The sequence below is a fragment of the Bidens hawaiensis genome, unplaced genomic scaffold (assembly GCF_021521415.1).
Source record: "Bidens hawaiensis isolate Kalapana, Puna unplaced genomic scaffold, B.hawaiensis_p1.1 tig00017354_1, whole genome shotgun sequence".
NCBI lineage: Eukaryota > Viridiplantae > Streptophyta > Magnoliopsida > Asterales > Asteraceae > Bidens > Bidens hawaiensis.
The window spans coordinates 392,501-408,702 of NW_027492629.1; the positions used below are offsets into that span (position 1 = coordinate 392,501).

Consider the following 16,202-nt stretch of genomic DNA (forward strand, 5'->3'; position numbering starts at 1 on the left):
GTCGAATTTCCTCTTTCCATTGCTCGGGTTGTTGTTGTTGTCAGTGCTCGGGTTGTCACGGGTTTTAGAGATTGAACCTCTAGGTGGTAACGCACCTTGTGTCACTGCCTGATCCGTCAGTTTGTGAGCTAACCGGATCGCTTGTTGAATTGTAGCCGGTTTGGAAGATGTCACCATACCCTGAATTTGTGGTACCAACCCATCGATATACATCTAGATTCTCTTACTCGGCGGGTCTACCATCCGTGGACACATTACTGATAGCTCGTGAGAACGGGTGGTGTAGGCTTCAATCTCGGAACCCACCCTTTTCAACCACCTAAACTCAGATTCCAACTTCGCGATTTCCTCTCTAGGACAATACTCTTCCCGCATCATATTCTTGAACTCTTCACAGTTCATAGCGTTCGCCAATTCTAATCCAAGGATTTGCACATTGGAGTTCCACCAAGTGAGAGTAGAATCTTCCAGTGTTCCAGCAGCAAATTTGACCCTACTAGCAGGTGGACAGTTACACATTTCGAAAGCTGATTCGGTCTTCTCAGCCCAACGCAGGATACCTATGGCTCCCTCAGTGCCCTTAAACGAATTGGGCTTGCAATCCAGGTAGTTCTTGAAAGTACACGCTCCAGCTGGACCTCCGGCTTGATTCTGAACATGTGCGGCTAGAGCTGCCGCCGCATGGTCATTCAATAGGGTTTGGAGTTCTGCTGCGGTTAAGTTGATGTTACCGCGACCGTGCCCAGCGTTTCTTCCAGCCATCTCCTAGAATCATAGCATAAAATGTTAGACATGAATTCTCGGTTTCATATGCAACACACCATACATGTAATAAAAAGATATGTAAGAAAGAAAAATAAAAGGAGCAAACATCACATCACAACCATATAATAATCCAAATAATAATTCATGATTGAAACCATTGTATTCGCTACAAGGTATTTAAAACCAATCCATAAAATCATAGAAAATAATAGTTTGGATGGAGACAACCCCTTCATCTAGGTGTTATCATCCTTAGATGTCATCGTCTAAGGACACCTCTGAGTGTGCCTCTGGCTCAGCCGGTTCTTCCTCCGGTTCCTCTTCGGGTTCCTCCTCGGGATCTTCCTCGGGTTCTTCCTCAGGTTCTTCCTCAGGTTCTTCCTCGGGTTCTGCTGCATTCTGGGCAATTTGCGTCTATAAGATATCGCAACGCTCTAGAGCTATCTCTGTCCGGGATCTCGCCACAAGGAGTTGCTCTTGCAAATCGATCATCTCTGCTTGCATTTTCCTCATAATCTTCATCTGCTGATTATTAGTATCCTGCACTTCCCTCATAGCCGCTGTCAGGCGGGAAATTTCCTCCCTAGCCTCGGTTCCATCTCTTATCAATCCGGAAACGTTCGCTCTCGCCGAGCACATAAAACCCGCGTCACGCTCTAAACAGGAAACAACAGCTGCGAGAACACGCTCTATAGGTTCGGTTATGGGTGGTAGGGTGTTGGGGTAAGCAGGGCGGCTCGGGTGAGGTAGTGGGGGAACTTGTTCGCGATAAACCATACGCCTGATCAGACTCGGGTACTAATCCCAGCTAACGTCGTCGTCGTACATACCTCCAGACAGGCGATACCTCTTCGGTGCAGGGGCTTCTAGTTCCGGGGCTACTCGGGGTGGCGATGAGGTAGGTAGCTGCGGTTCCTTTCCATGAGCATGAGTCACCTGGTCGGATGATGATGATGATGGCGGCGTCGACATCCCTACAGGTAAGTCGTGTATGCGCGCGCATGAGTGAATGAGGTAAAGAGATAAGGATAACGAATGACTAAATATAATATATATGCAGTGCGTATAATTATAACTAATGGGTCGTTGCGGTTATAGTCTAGTATGCATGCAGTTCTAGTTCGCTATAACCAATGGCTCCGATACCAATCTGTCACACCCTCAAAATCTACTAACGTAGTTTTACCGTCAGAGGGTGTGAACTAACAGGATCGGAATCATTAGTTATAATCAAACATCATAAGTAAAGTTTTCAAACCATAGAACATTTAAGTGTAAATAAGTGCGGAAGCGTAAAATCATAAACCAAGTGTTGCGTCACGCAGGACGACTTAAAACCCAATTAATAACAGTTTAAAAACGAGTTTGCAAAAACGATAGAGTTCAATGTAATGCATGTTCCTATACCGCGCGCCCGCCTCGGCTACCTGAGAATAACATACTAAAAGCGTCAACACGGGGTTGGTGAGTTCACAAGTTTATATAAATAAAGAGTTTGCGATTGCGTTTACGTTTTGCGTTTGCGTTACCAGATAATGTTATATCAATTATATATCTATAGGTAGCTAGCCTATACAACAAGTATTACTAAGTGTTCGACAACGAAGCTGACTGTTTATCAATTGCCTTGCCACCATGTCTATCCAGACCATGGAAAATGTGTTAGCCAAGATTACACCCGCTCGACCTCCAGTCGAGTTTAGCGTTGGGTGGGGTTTGTCAAACCCGGTAGTACTACTCAACAATGACTCACTATTATACAAATACTAAACGGTTCGATGTTATGAAGGACTTTAGTTGTTTTGTTTGCCACTTAGCCTTTACAAGTGATATATAACTAAATAACAAAATCTAAAGTGTTTTGGAGTATGTTACCTCCCCCAAGTAAAAAACGTTTAAAAGAGTAAAAGGGGAACGTGAAACTCACAGTTTGCGAAGAATTCAAAAACAAGTCAACCAAGAGATGCGCGTCACAGAAAATCCTCACTAGTGTTCTAAAACAAGAATGAGATTTTCTAAGTGTTGGAACTATTATTGAGTCTCTAGACTCGGCACATAATACCTATGCGTGAGATACGTTTCGTGTTTCGTTTGTGAATTGTGTGTGACCCAACAAACACATTGGTGATACGTTACATGTGTGAACAACTACTTACGTGTCAAGTATTAATATTGTACATTACTAGCAATCATTCCCCACAAGGGCAATTTAGTCAAAACATGGCAATTATCTAACAACAAGCACGTTTCATGTATTTTCACATAGTTCAGCAGCTAGTTTTATCAAGACAGAATTCTACTTGAAAGATTACTCTATTCAACCGATCATAACATATCAATTAATTCACCAAATATCGTCACAAAAGCATACATGAGTTAGGTTTCCAGAACTATTTTTATTGTATTTTTATTCCACATAGATTTCTCACAATGACCAAAACATTACAGTAAACTCACAGCAGTCAGAATCATGCGCAACAGAATGATATTTGTTATTCCCGTTAAATGGTTATTCCAATTAATGCAAGACCAATTGAGTTAGATTCTTAACTCAATGTATTTTCTTCCAGAAGTGGAACCAACCCATTTGGTCTTGTAGTTTTTGAGATATCTTAGTCTCAAAACAGCCTAACAGCAGGTCTCACAATTCAGATTTGCACTTCAGTTTTGTAAAATAATAAAAGTTAACTTTTACACGTCCAAAAATTACAAAATTGGACTTTATAGAAACTAGACTCAACCTAGTACACTGTAGTGTTAATAATCGACAAATTACCACATTAACATTCAGTTACAGTCGTCTAAACATAAACTTAACAATCTGTCCAGTACCAGCTTACATCAAAACTCAACATAACAACAATCTATGAACCATAATTCATGCATATAACACTCTAGACACAATATTTACCAACCATGCATATCAATCTCACATTATATACATAGTTAAGGTTTTTCTTGAAAGTTTAAAATCAAAGAACAATGATTAACAACAACATTAACACAACTAGTTATCAATTTCATTAGCAAATCATCATCAAGCATATAATCAAACCCTAGTTCATCTTACTCATCAATTTCGTGACTTAGGGTTTTGGATTAACCCATTCAAAATCAAAATTAAACATATAGAATGCATAGAATAGTTGTTTATATCTTCCTAGCACCTTAATTCTTCAACAAAACTTGAAAATCCTTGTGTGTATGTGTGTGTAATGTGACGGCAGCCAAAGGGAGCAAGGGGAGGGGGGCGATCGGGTTTGGGAGAGGGAGGAAGAGGTTAGGGTTTTGTTATTATTAAATAATAATATGTTACACAAAGGTCCCTCAACTTTTAATTGTTACTTTTCTAGCATAAAGTAACTTGTTTGCATCTTGAGTTAATGTTCTATACAATATTATCAAATAGCACATAAGCCTAACACATAATTATCAATTAATTATTGTTTGGATGTTTGTCGTTTATTCACCAATGGTTTCGTCAACTCGTTTGCGTTTCGGTGCAATCCCGAAAGACTACATATGTAGTGATTGTCAAGCGTCATTTAAACCCTAGTTTAAATGTAATGAGATGTGCGTTATAGATCAAGTGATCTTAAGTTTGAATTAACGGAGTTTGGATTAACGGAGTTAACCTAAAATTGACGAGTGTCACACTTGCCGTAAACGAGGCGACATGACACGGGCCCTTTAAGTAATGTTTTCCTTGGCACGTGTTATGCCGAATTGTTAGTTGTGTCGACCTTCATCCGGGACACCCCGAGGGGCAGCCATGAACGCAGGTCAACGAGGTTTAACGAGGCTCAAAACTAGAGCTTCAGTCCTCGTAAAGCCAGATGTAAGTATATGTTCACGAGTCGTTCTGCTGTTGCAGGGTTCGACAATGATCCTTCCGCAGGTTCACCTACGGAAACCATGTTACGACTTTTCCTTCCTCTAAATGATAAGGTTCAGTGGAATTCTCGCGACGTCGCCGGCAGCGAACCGCCCACGTCGCCACGATCCTAACACTTCATCGGACCATTCAATCGGTAGGAGCGACGGGCGGTGTGTACAAAGGACAGGGACGTAGTCAACGCGAGCTAATGACTCGCGCTTACTAGGAATTCCTCGTTCAAGACCAACAATTGCAATGATCTATCCCCATCACGATGAAATTTCAAAGATTTCCCGGGCCTGTCGGCCAAGGCTATATACTCGTATACATGTATCCGTACTTGAACCCGATTATACTCGTACCAAAAATCAATAAAAACACATGCCAATACTCGTACCAAATTTTTCGGTATGGTACGTGTACGGGTACGGGTATTTCGGTACAATACCCGTTTCTATACCACCTTGCCTTTTTATTTCCAAATCTACGACGATCATAAAACCGGTGCCGGTACAAGTAACAAATAACCTGAATTAGTCCGGCTATCGGTACTTGCACAGGTACTCGACGGGTACAAAAATAGTACATGTATCAAAATGGCCAAATTCGGTTGCCAACTTTAAGTGATTTGTTTGCTGGTTCGAGTCTTAGATTTATATTATTTAATTTTGAAGAAACGTTTGGTACTTGTTCAATAATAACATGGTTGAAGAATTTATTTATATATTAAATATGAAGAATCCCAATTAAACCCTTATGTACTCCAAACAGGTACAATACCAAATGTACTTGTATCGTACCCGTACATGTACCTGAATGTACCTGTACCAAAATTCAACAAAAATGTGTATCAATACCCGTACCAAATAGGCTAAATCGGTACGTGTAGCATTCGTTAATTTTCAAACCCGAAAACCCGACCCTTTTTAAATTCCGGCTTTCGTTCATATATATATATATATATATATATATATATATATATATATATATATATATATATATATATATATATATATATATATATATATATATATTATATGTCAATAATTAATCAAAATTTTCATTTCATTTATCTTATGTTACATTCGTCGTTTTTATTTACATTTGTATTCGCTAAATTGACCCGTTTGTTGTTCTTATGTATTCTTGTTATTCGTTCACCATTTATATAATATTTCCGATGGTTTAAGTTATTATTTGTTTATTCCTATTCTTTTTGTTCAAATATCGAAACTTCGAGATTTAATGTCATTATTTAAACGAGTCGCAAACTAGCTGGGTATAATATAAAAATAATCCAAAATATCATAACTTTTATTACAATTATATAACATTGGAAAGTACAAGGTTCAATTTCTAAACATTCTTTAAAATCAGTTTATATATATATATATATATATATATATATATATATATATATATATATATATATATATATTGAAAGTTCAAGGACCATTGTGTAAATATAATTAAATTATAATATTAAAATATCAAACCCAACCCATCCCCACCCCAACTCACGTTTATTTGGAGACTGGCCGGAATCCGACCGCCAAAAATATCCGGCAGCCCATATAAACCCTTAAACGTGCATTTTGACCTAATTTATAGATCGCAAAACCTTTTCACCATAACTACAAACTTTAATTAACAATAATAACTCGTATTAAAAATCTTTATTGCGCGATTTGGCCGGGAAACCGCCACATAATTATTAAAAATACCAATAACGACCATTTAAAGCTTATACGCTCTGATTGATAGTATAAATAGCGACATAGAACTCGACTAAACTCATACCAATCAACAATTCTCTCTAAAACACACTCTATAATCCAATTTTGTTCTTCCGAGTTCGTTTTTCGGCCGGCCATAGTTCACCATCAAACCGAAACATTTTCAGGTAATCTTTATATGTTTTGTGATCACCTTAAGCTGGAAAAGAAAACCCCTAACTTAATTTTAGCATACATGGAACGGATAGGGAGAATCAAAACCTCGGGTTTTATAAGGAAGATGATGAACTTGAATGTTAGTTTATATATTTCAGTTTCTGTTTTCAACTCAAAAAAACAAGCTGGTTCAATGGTTTGGTCACTTGAGTATGAATGGAAGGACCCGAGTTCGAACACTGGTTAGACCGTTTTTGTTTTATTTATTTTTTTAAAACCTTTTTAGTTTATTATATTAATCAAATAAATTATTAAAATCATTATAAATTAAATAATATCATTTTAAATTTAATAAAATTAGTTAAAAATTATATTTATCATTTCCCAACTAAAAACAGACTTTTGTTTTCATTAAAGTTTCGTGAAAACCCAAGTAATATTTTATTATTAAAATCATTTATAACACTCTAACGTAATGGTTTTCAAATTAAAATTTTCGTTAATATCAATATTCTACGAATTTATTATCCTTAATCTCGTGTTAAATTAATATCTAGATAATATTAAAATAATAATAAATCGTTAAAATTCCGTTAAATCGTAAAATAATATTATAATATCAAATGCCTTAAAATAATAAAGGATACAATTAAATAATGCATAATCCCTAAAACAAATTTGTTTTAACTTTTATAATCCCGTTAGTTAGTCTTTAATTATTATATTTTGTTTATTTATAGTTCATGAGGTTCGATCGTTTATTCTCTTTCACGTGCTTTCGGTTGTAATTTCAAGTTTAGCTTTAATCTCAAAGGTGAGTTGCTCACACCCCCTTTTAACCTTTTTATTACTTTTTGGGGGTAGCATATATTTCCTATCAACATTACAATTTTTTTATTCATTATTTACAAACTACAATTCATGACATGGACTTGTGTGTTTACTTGATTACTTGCTCAAACACTACTTGCACATGGTTTCCTCAATAAGTATGATCATACGCCCCCTATGTACTCTGGACCTCGATATTATGAGAGGAATAGGGACCCCCGATCCGAGTACATTGGTTGTTACCAACGGAAAAGACACTTACTTGCGCTATTACCCGAGTACGTCGGTGCACAATCCCAACCGGAAATGACCTTACTTGCTCATTTACACTTGTTCATGGAATTGTATGATTTTTACGTATTATATCAAAACTTTTGTGAACTCACCAACTATTCATTTAGTTGACTTTACTTTGTATATATGCTACAGGCACATATATAAGAAGATGATACGAGAAGAAGACATAAGTACTTACGATATTCAAACAAATGGACAAGATGCTTTAATATGTATTCTTTGTATTTCTTTTTTGATTTCCAAACTTGTGTACTTGTTTTTTAAATTAAATAATGATAATATTGTCACTTAATAGTGTCACTTGTGTTTTGAGCAATCTGTATGTCACACTCAGGCGTATTCCACTTTAGCCGGGGTGTTACAGATTGGTATAAGAACCGTGACTATAATATAGGACATTAGACGTAGTGTTCTAGTTGGTTATAACTTATTTTTATTTATTTAGGGTTGCATGATTAGGAATTTGATATGGGATAAATTATATATAAATATTATAAATATTTCCTACATTTTAAATAGCTTTTGACTTTGTTTTTATTTAATATTACTCTCAATTGACTCATATTTAAAGTTTAAAGGTTTAATGAGACAACGAATTTAAAACTAAATAAATGATTGTGTGAATGCATTGTAGGTGTTGAAGTCTTGGATTTCAAATTTTACAAGACATATGGGCTGGGCCCACAAGAAGATCAAAAGAAGTAAAGGATTTGTGACCAGAAAATAAACTCGTGGACTTTAAGATTTGTTGGAGCTAAAATAAAAACCCTATTTAATTATTATATAATAATATTATGATATTAAGGGTCTTGTTTTTTGGGGTTTTTGTGGTGGACGTACAGAAAGAGATCCGCGTCGAGGTTTTTTTGGTTTGTGTGAGTTGAAGGCAAAAGAAAACATAATATTATTGTGTGGTGTTGTGTGGTGCTCGTCACGTGAAGGTAGAAAAGGAGAGCAGAATTTTAAACATTATTTAGTACTAGTAGGTGCCCGCGCGATGCGGCGGAGGCTTAACGTAAATCCGGTCGGTATCGTTTTGGTTATTGACAGAAACAATATGGTGCTAAAGCTCACTAAAATAACCAAAAGAGAGCCCAAAAAATAAGTCGCAATATAGTCAAAATGCTATCTACACGAATAGGATCTAAAAACTAATGATACTCTTATTAAGCGACTTTAGATGTCTAATATTTGTTGTAATAAATAAGTCTTTGACATATAAATACAGCTATGACAACATTTGAATAGTTAAGTTGAAAAAAAAATTATAAGTATCCCAATAGTTTTTGTTCCTAAGGTTTTAGAACACAGAGTTGGACCTACAACATCTTTTTTAAAACAATGATATTGTCATGTTGACAAATGAAATAAAAAAGCATGTGAAGTTTGAAAACAAAATAATCAAATGTGTTTTAAAAAAATTGGCAAAGATTGGGATTTTCATTTCTGTTGACTAAAATGTGAAGTTTGAAAACAAAATAATCAAATATGTTTTAAATGCAAAAGATTGGAATTTTCAATTTTGTTGACTAAAGCAGTCAACCACCATCAATTAGACATGATCTTAAGAATACACAAGGAGCTTTTATTTTTCAAAATAGCCATTATAGCAATTGACCCAAATGTATATAAACCAATTAATAAATAATAAGCGTTCAAAACTTAAGTGTTTTTTTAACGATCAAAGAAATACTATATTAAAAGTCGGATAGTAAATAAAAATCGTTTGTTTAAGCATTCAATTAAAGTTAAATGATCAAACACAAACACATTATTATTGATTATTTTAAATAACTAAAAGTTATCATGATGAATCTAACTCGGGCCCACTTATACCAAACCCATGAATTTCGTGTTAGATTTGTGGTGTGTTTTCAAGATGCGTCATAAATTTATACTCTTAAAACAAAAACTCATAAGTGTTCTTTCACTTTGGGTGGGTTCTGGTGGGGTTTGGTAACCATGTTAGGTTTGGGTTAAACGATGATTACAAAAACATTATGATTACAATTATAGTCTAGACAATTGAATAAAAAGATTTAAGAGAGATGCATACTTAATAAAAAGATTTAAGAGATATGCATACCTCTTCTTGTCAACTTGAACATAAAGCATTGCCTTCATAGACTTCACATATGATAATAACGAACACACATAAACAAACAAAAAAGAAAAAAGAAAAAAGGAAAAAAAAAGAGAAAGAAATAGTTGCCAAAAGCATAAATAATGAACTTTCAAAAATTGCTTAAAAGAGCGTTTACAACAATCATCTTCTCAATTAGTTTCATCCATGGAAACTGAGAGGTATTGACAGAAGGAAACGTGCAACCAAAATAGTCAGCGAATCGTATGAGTCATGTCTGGTTGCGATTCAGGCAATACCTACATGAAACAACATCAATATAGAGTTCAATTCCATCTTCAGATTCACCGATCAATTCAATTGAAATTAAATAATTTGATCAAAAAAAAACCGAAATAAAGTTACCAAACAGAACTCAAAAACTCGAAAACTGAATAACTTGACCACTTTAATGTTAAAACTAAGCTGAGCCGAGATCAGCTAGGATTATGAATAACTTGGCCATTTACTTTATTCAGTGTTCGTTCGGTTACGTTCATTAATCTATATTAAAAAAATGTTCATCAACTTTCATGAACCGTTCATTTAGATTACTAACGAATGAACATAATCAAACATGAACACAACCATTTTATTAACGAACGAACACGAACAAGAAAAGCACGTTCGTTTGCCTATTTGTTCGGTCAAAGCTAAACGAACAAACATGAACTGATGACCATGTCTCGTTTGTGTTCGTTTGGTTCGTTTAGATACCTAGATATAATGATATGAGATGTAAACTCATTTCTAACCAGTTAATAATTTGGGGGGAAATAACCGGTTAGACCAGTTTTTTGGGTTGGGTACTAACCGGTTAGATCGAACCGGTTAACCGGTGAACAACCGTAAAAAAATTGGTTTTTAATAAAATAATTTTAAAAAAACTGGTTAACTGGTTTCGAAATCAATAATATAAAACCGGTTTCTAACCGACATTTTTTTCCTGTTAGAGAAACAGTTAGAATTGTAACCGGTTAGAATGTGCACCTCTAATCAGAAACGTTTAGGCTGCAAAACGGGTCACCATCAGCATGGTGAAATAACCTTTAAGGCTAACACATTTTTATTTACATTTACTTTTCATTAGCTCCGTTATATCCGCTCGTTTATGTCACAAACGGAGATAAAAGAAGACGACGACAGTCATTTTCTTGACAACCTAACACGAACACCCCATTCGTCTAGTTGTCCATATTTAATTAAAAATCACACAAGCAAACACAGAACATAGAAATAAAAAGTTAAATCTACCACCCCTATTCCCCCTTCCGTGTGTAAACGCATTGTATCACACTTTTGTGGTCGTAAAATTGCTCAAAATGCATTAATACAGTGCTGAGTTGGCAAATGAAAACAAGTGAGCAAAATAGGCTTGTGTACGTACCTCATTCCATGTGAACTTGTAACTGTCACTTGTTGTAGCCACCCCACTTATGTAGTGCGCAAATGGCATCTGCATCTATGTCAATTGTGACAGCAGCTAGCTGTGATAATATTTCGTTAGTATATATTATATGGACACAAAATATATATAAAACCATAGTTATGCAACTTATAAAAACCTTGTTTTGGGCATTTCTTGATCGTTCTCTAGCTTCATTCATAGCAATATTTACGCCATTAACATCAACTACCAACCCTATTTCTTCTACCATCTTATATATGCAGTTTGCGTTCATTCACACTTGCAGCATGTGATATTGATCCGTTTTATGCAACTATCATTCATTCACTTTGTAGAACGCACAATGTTTGCAAGAGTATATTAATCCATTATATACAGCTCTCATTCATTTAATTTTTAGTTTATGCAGATTCAAAAATACCAGATTGAATGCTAGAGCAAAAGACAGAATTACCCTTGACTGAATTAGTTATTGTATTTTAAACTTTAATATGGATATTCACTGTTATTTTTAATTGGTGTTTGTGTGGGTTCATTTATGTTTGTGGATGGTCGTTTGTAATAACATTCGAACTAAATGAAGATAACATGGTAACAAAACCAATTACTTACTGAATTGTTGAAAGCAGAATCCAAGAGAAGGAAAACAACATTAAAGAAATGCATGCAACCAATCAACTGCATAACAAATAAACAACCAAAACCAAGAATTTATAACTGAACTTAAGTTAAAGGAATCAATTACTAAGTATTGAAACATACATCAATAATAAGCCATTATTGAGAGCTAACCAGGGTAAGCTTGAAATTATCACCAATCTTAAATGTGAAGTGAAAAGCACCAAAATACAACAAAACCTGCACAAGTTTGATTTCATACAATTAACTATTAAAGTATCAGCTTACATGGTAAAAAAAAACCCGCTCGATGGTCATGGAGGTAACCTATAAGAATGTGATTAGAGGAAATATTACCTAACAAATCTTCTGCATAAATTTTCCCAAAAATTCAGCTTCCTGAATATATTGTACCATTTGCAGCTTGATGGAAGAGACATTATCTTTTACCATGGTACGGTTCTGTTTCGGTTAACTTCCTGTTCTTCCACAAATGTTTCAATGGTTCTGTTTCGGTTAACTTCCCGTTCTTCCACAAACATTTCAAGAGTTCTGATATATAACACATAAAACTTTTAATCTCATAACCAAGAAATAGCATTCAATTAAGGGTTTGTATGCTAACCAGTATGTGGAGAGGTGCTGTCTTTCTCAGCATGGCCTGAGAACATTATTTCCGCCACCATAACATCTAAACCATGAGCAATAGGTTCATTTGTTGTTTCCGCCACCGTAAAAACATCAACGAAATCAAACCATTGATCTACGTATGAAAGTGATTGAGAACAAGATCAATACCAGTACCCAAATCTGTCCTAAAATTGAAAAGCATAAAAAATCAAAATAATAATTAAAGAAAAAACTGAATTAATTATACAAACGAAACCCTAATCAACTACATTTGTGCATTTAGTCACCACAAGAGTCAAAATTAATAGACATCTAAAAAATGGGATCCATTTCTTGACCTATTTAACTTGTTTCAATATTAGCCTCACAGCGTTTTCAAGCTACAATAAACATCAAAAACATAATACTAAAAAACTGACCCTACAGAAGTCCGTTTGTTTCAATAACTTAACTATTATAATCACATGCAATGAGCCCTCCTTTGTCCCAAATCCCAATCCCCCTCCCTTTTGCCCCATGTTTCCACTCATCCTAACTGCACAACATTCGTTACATGCTAATTGCTATCTTACTTAGTTTTGAAAACATAAAACGCTTAAAAATATAATTATTACTTACATCGTCAAATCCAAGCTTTCATATATTCTGCCAGAAGCTCACAAGAGTATAACCGCCATATGCTGGCTCAGGCGGCGTATCCAAATAATGGTTGCCCTCGCTTAAACCACCACCACCATGAATCTATGGCCCAACATGCATCTTAATATTTCATCTTTAACGCATAAGTTTGCTAAATTATTAACCTGCTGAACATTTTCGTCAAAAGGTTGCTGAGCTTGCTAACAAAACCTGCATTCAAACATACAGCAACAATAAACAAGATTTATTAGTTGATGTAATTATTTTTTTAATTCTTAAAACTTTCCCTTTGCAAACCAAGCAAGCTTGAGTCATTTACAAACCTAAACCGACCGACCAGCTTGGCTCATTTACCTTAACAGGCTAAAATTTTGATCCAGAGCTCGCTCATGAAAAGTTAAATCCAACTCGTTTAGCTTTTCTAAAAGTTATTTATTTTATGACACACTAAAAGCAATAATTTTATTTATTAAACTACAGATTTTTTAGTTTATATGTATTAATATTTGGGTTATAATTTATATATTCAAAAATGTGATTTAATCTAAATGAGCCAATTAGCGAGCCAGATAAACGAGCCAATTCGAGCTTACCTTGACTCATTACAAACCGAGCGAGCTTAAATTGTTTACAACCCTAACTAAATGAACATGAACAAAACCTTTTGTCTATTACCAAAACGTACGAATTCGAACACATCTCACGCTCATTCGTTTATATTTGTGAGCGTTCGTTAATATAAATTCGTTAGTTTGCATTTGTTTAAGTTCTTTCTTTTATGTTCGTTAATATATTTGGTTAAAACTTCTTGACCTGTCACAACTTAGTTTAGTTCTAGTAAATTTTTAGGCCCAATACATTCGGTTAAAGATTATTGTTTATCAAGACAAACCCGTTGGTTTAACAGTTCATGCTCAATTGTTTGTTCCGTTAACGTTAAAGGAACAAACACGAAAACGCTCCATTCGTGTTCATGCAGTTCGTTTACAAGCCAACATCTAAAGAGTATTTTTATTGCATAAAACCTTTTATTCAAAAGATTAGATTATTGTTGAATAAATATATAACTTCAATAATCATACCGAACACACTTAACAATTGGTAACTAATTTACATAATTTTAATTTTGACGTAAAGTGTTAAGGGTCAACCAGTCCAACTTTGACCCGTACTAAAGTTACATGTTTGACCCGTTACCCAACCCATTTAGCTTCTAATAACAGTCCACAGTACCTGCAAGTAACCATTTTTCCTCAGGTAGCGTTGATATAGCCCACACCGTAGACTAAGTACCCACTGGTAATCATTTTAATTATTTATTAGTTTACAATAACGGTAGTTAATAAATTAAAAAAAATGTTCAGATAAATACCAATTAGATTCATCTATCGTCTGAACACATCGCCAATCGTCACCATCACCATTTTGCAGCATGTGAACAAGACCAGCAATGACAAAATCAATGCTCAAAAAGTGCACAACCTTTGAGCCCTTTTCTTCAATATCAAAACCTAGCAGGAGGCAACAAATCATCCAATCTGTTAGCTAATATCATCTAATGTAACCTACACATTATTAGATGAAGTCGTTGGAGATGAGCATGGATTGATATATATGGTTTTAACTGTAAAGAGAAGATGAATTTTAAGTAAATAGGAAGAAAGTCTATGAACAGTTGCCATCGTAGTCTCCTCCGATTTCAACAGTTGTCTTCACCGACTATCACTCCGTTGCACTTCACAGTTCTGCAATTAAAGGTAACAAATCCCTAATTGGATGATTTGAAACACGTGACTAGGGTTTCAGTAGAAAGGAAGAGATCGACCGTGGTGACGGGTTTAGGTTCCCCTTCACAACTCCATCTCACATGTTTAACACGCATAGGATAAGGTTTTGGTTATTTTCTCTTGATTGTGTATGATTTTCTGGTAATTAACAGACAATTGTTGGGACATTGGTTTGAAAAAGCGGCTACGACTTGGCCGGGACGTTGTTCAGCAGACTGTTAAGGTTTAATTCTCAATTTCTAGGGTTTTTATGTTTATTTTCATCAGGGTTTTAACATTCATTTGGATTTTTGCAGGTTCAGAAATCTGAGAGAATACTGAACGTCAATCGTTTACGAGATGTAATGTGCTTCTTCAGTCTGCCATTTATAGAGATTCAATTTTTGGTTTGGCTTTTCTGGGCTTCTTGATCTTTACTACTTTTGTTTTACCAATTTTAATGTTTGGTTTGTCTGTGCTTTGTAATTTTTGTAGCTTCATCATTCGCAAAGAATAGCGGAACTTGAATCATGTGCGGTATGTTATTTGATTTTTCAGTTCGTAATTTCTACGGTTTCATGTTACTTTTACCAATGTATGTTTGTTAGCATTTTTTTTTTGTTATATTCAATTACTCCAATTAGGTCAATATAAGTTTCATGTATGCTTTAGTGTTTCTTAGTAATTTTGTTTTGTATTGTTAGCATTGCCTTAGGCAAAACGTTAAAGCCTTTAATTTAGTTATGTTTCTTAATGTGCGTGGATAACGTAAGTGTGACATTGATTTTGATAAATTCATCAACATACCAAGATACTCATCCACATAACCGCCCGAACCTAACTACCACTGCAGTCAAACGAAAAAGAGAGAAAAAAAGGTTTGTCACTAAATCAAGTACTTCCTTATAGCAATTTTAACTACTAAAAAATAAACTAAACATCCACTGACCAACAATCTTATTGCAACAAGTTCGTTTAACAAGTGAGGTCACAATTACAGGATTTAACATGGTCCGCGCGTGGTACTATGCAAAGTGCTTAGGCTGCAGCAAAAAAGCCCACTCGCAATTCCATGAGGAGCCATGTTTCGTTTGTGAAGATCACATCGAGTCATAGGAGTCAAACATAATGTAAGCCTTAGATGTTTAATATTTTTAAGTAATGTTGAGTGGTTCTCTTTTGTTTGGTGTCTGCTGTTTGTTCCCAGCACATGTTTGATATAATGCATGTACGGAAATGTGCAGGGTGTCTACATGGATATGAAGAAACTCTTGGAAGTTCATGAAGTTGTAGAAACAGTTTAGGAGTGTTATATGGAAGTTATTCATAATGATCTGGAAAATATATAAAGAATGAC

The 16,202-nt window shown here is 35.0% G+C and overlaps 1 long non-coding RNA gene across 1 annotated transcript; it reads right to left on the reverse strand.

Annotated features, from left to right (window-relative positions):
• Positions 1-9,824: 9,824 nt before the first annotated feature.
• On the reverse strand, positions 9,825-12,674 carry LOC143553731 (uncharacterized). Its single transcript, XR_013138887.1, has 3 exons — positions 12,436-12,674; positions 12,168-12,362; positions 9,825-10,044 (listed from the first exon to the last, which is right to left on the reverse strand). It is a non-coding gene; the product is annotated as an uncharacterized LOC143553731 (long non-coding RNA).
• Positions 12,675-16,202: the final 3,528 nt, after the last annotated feature.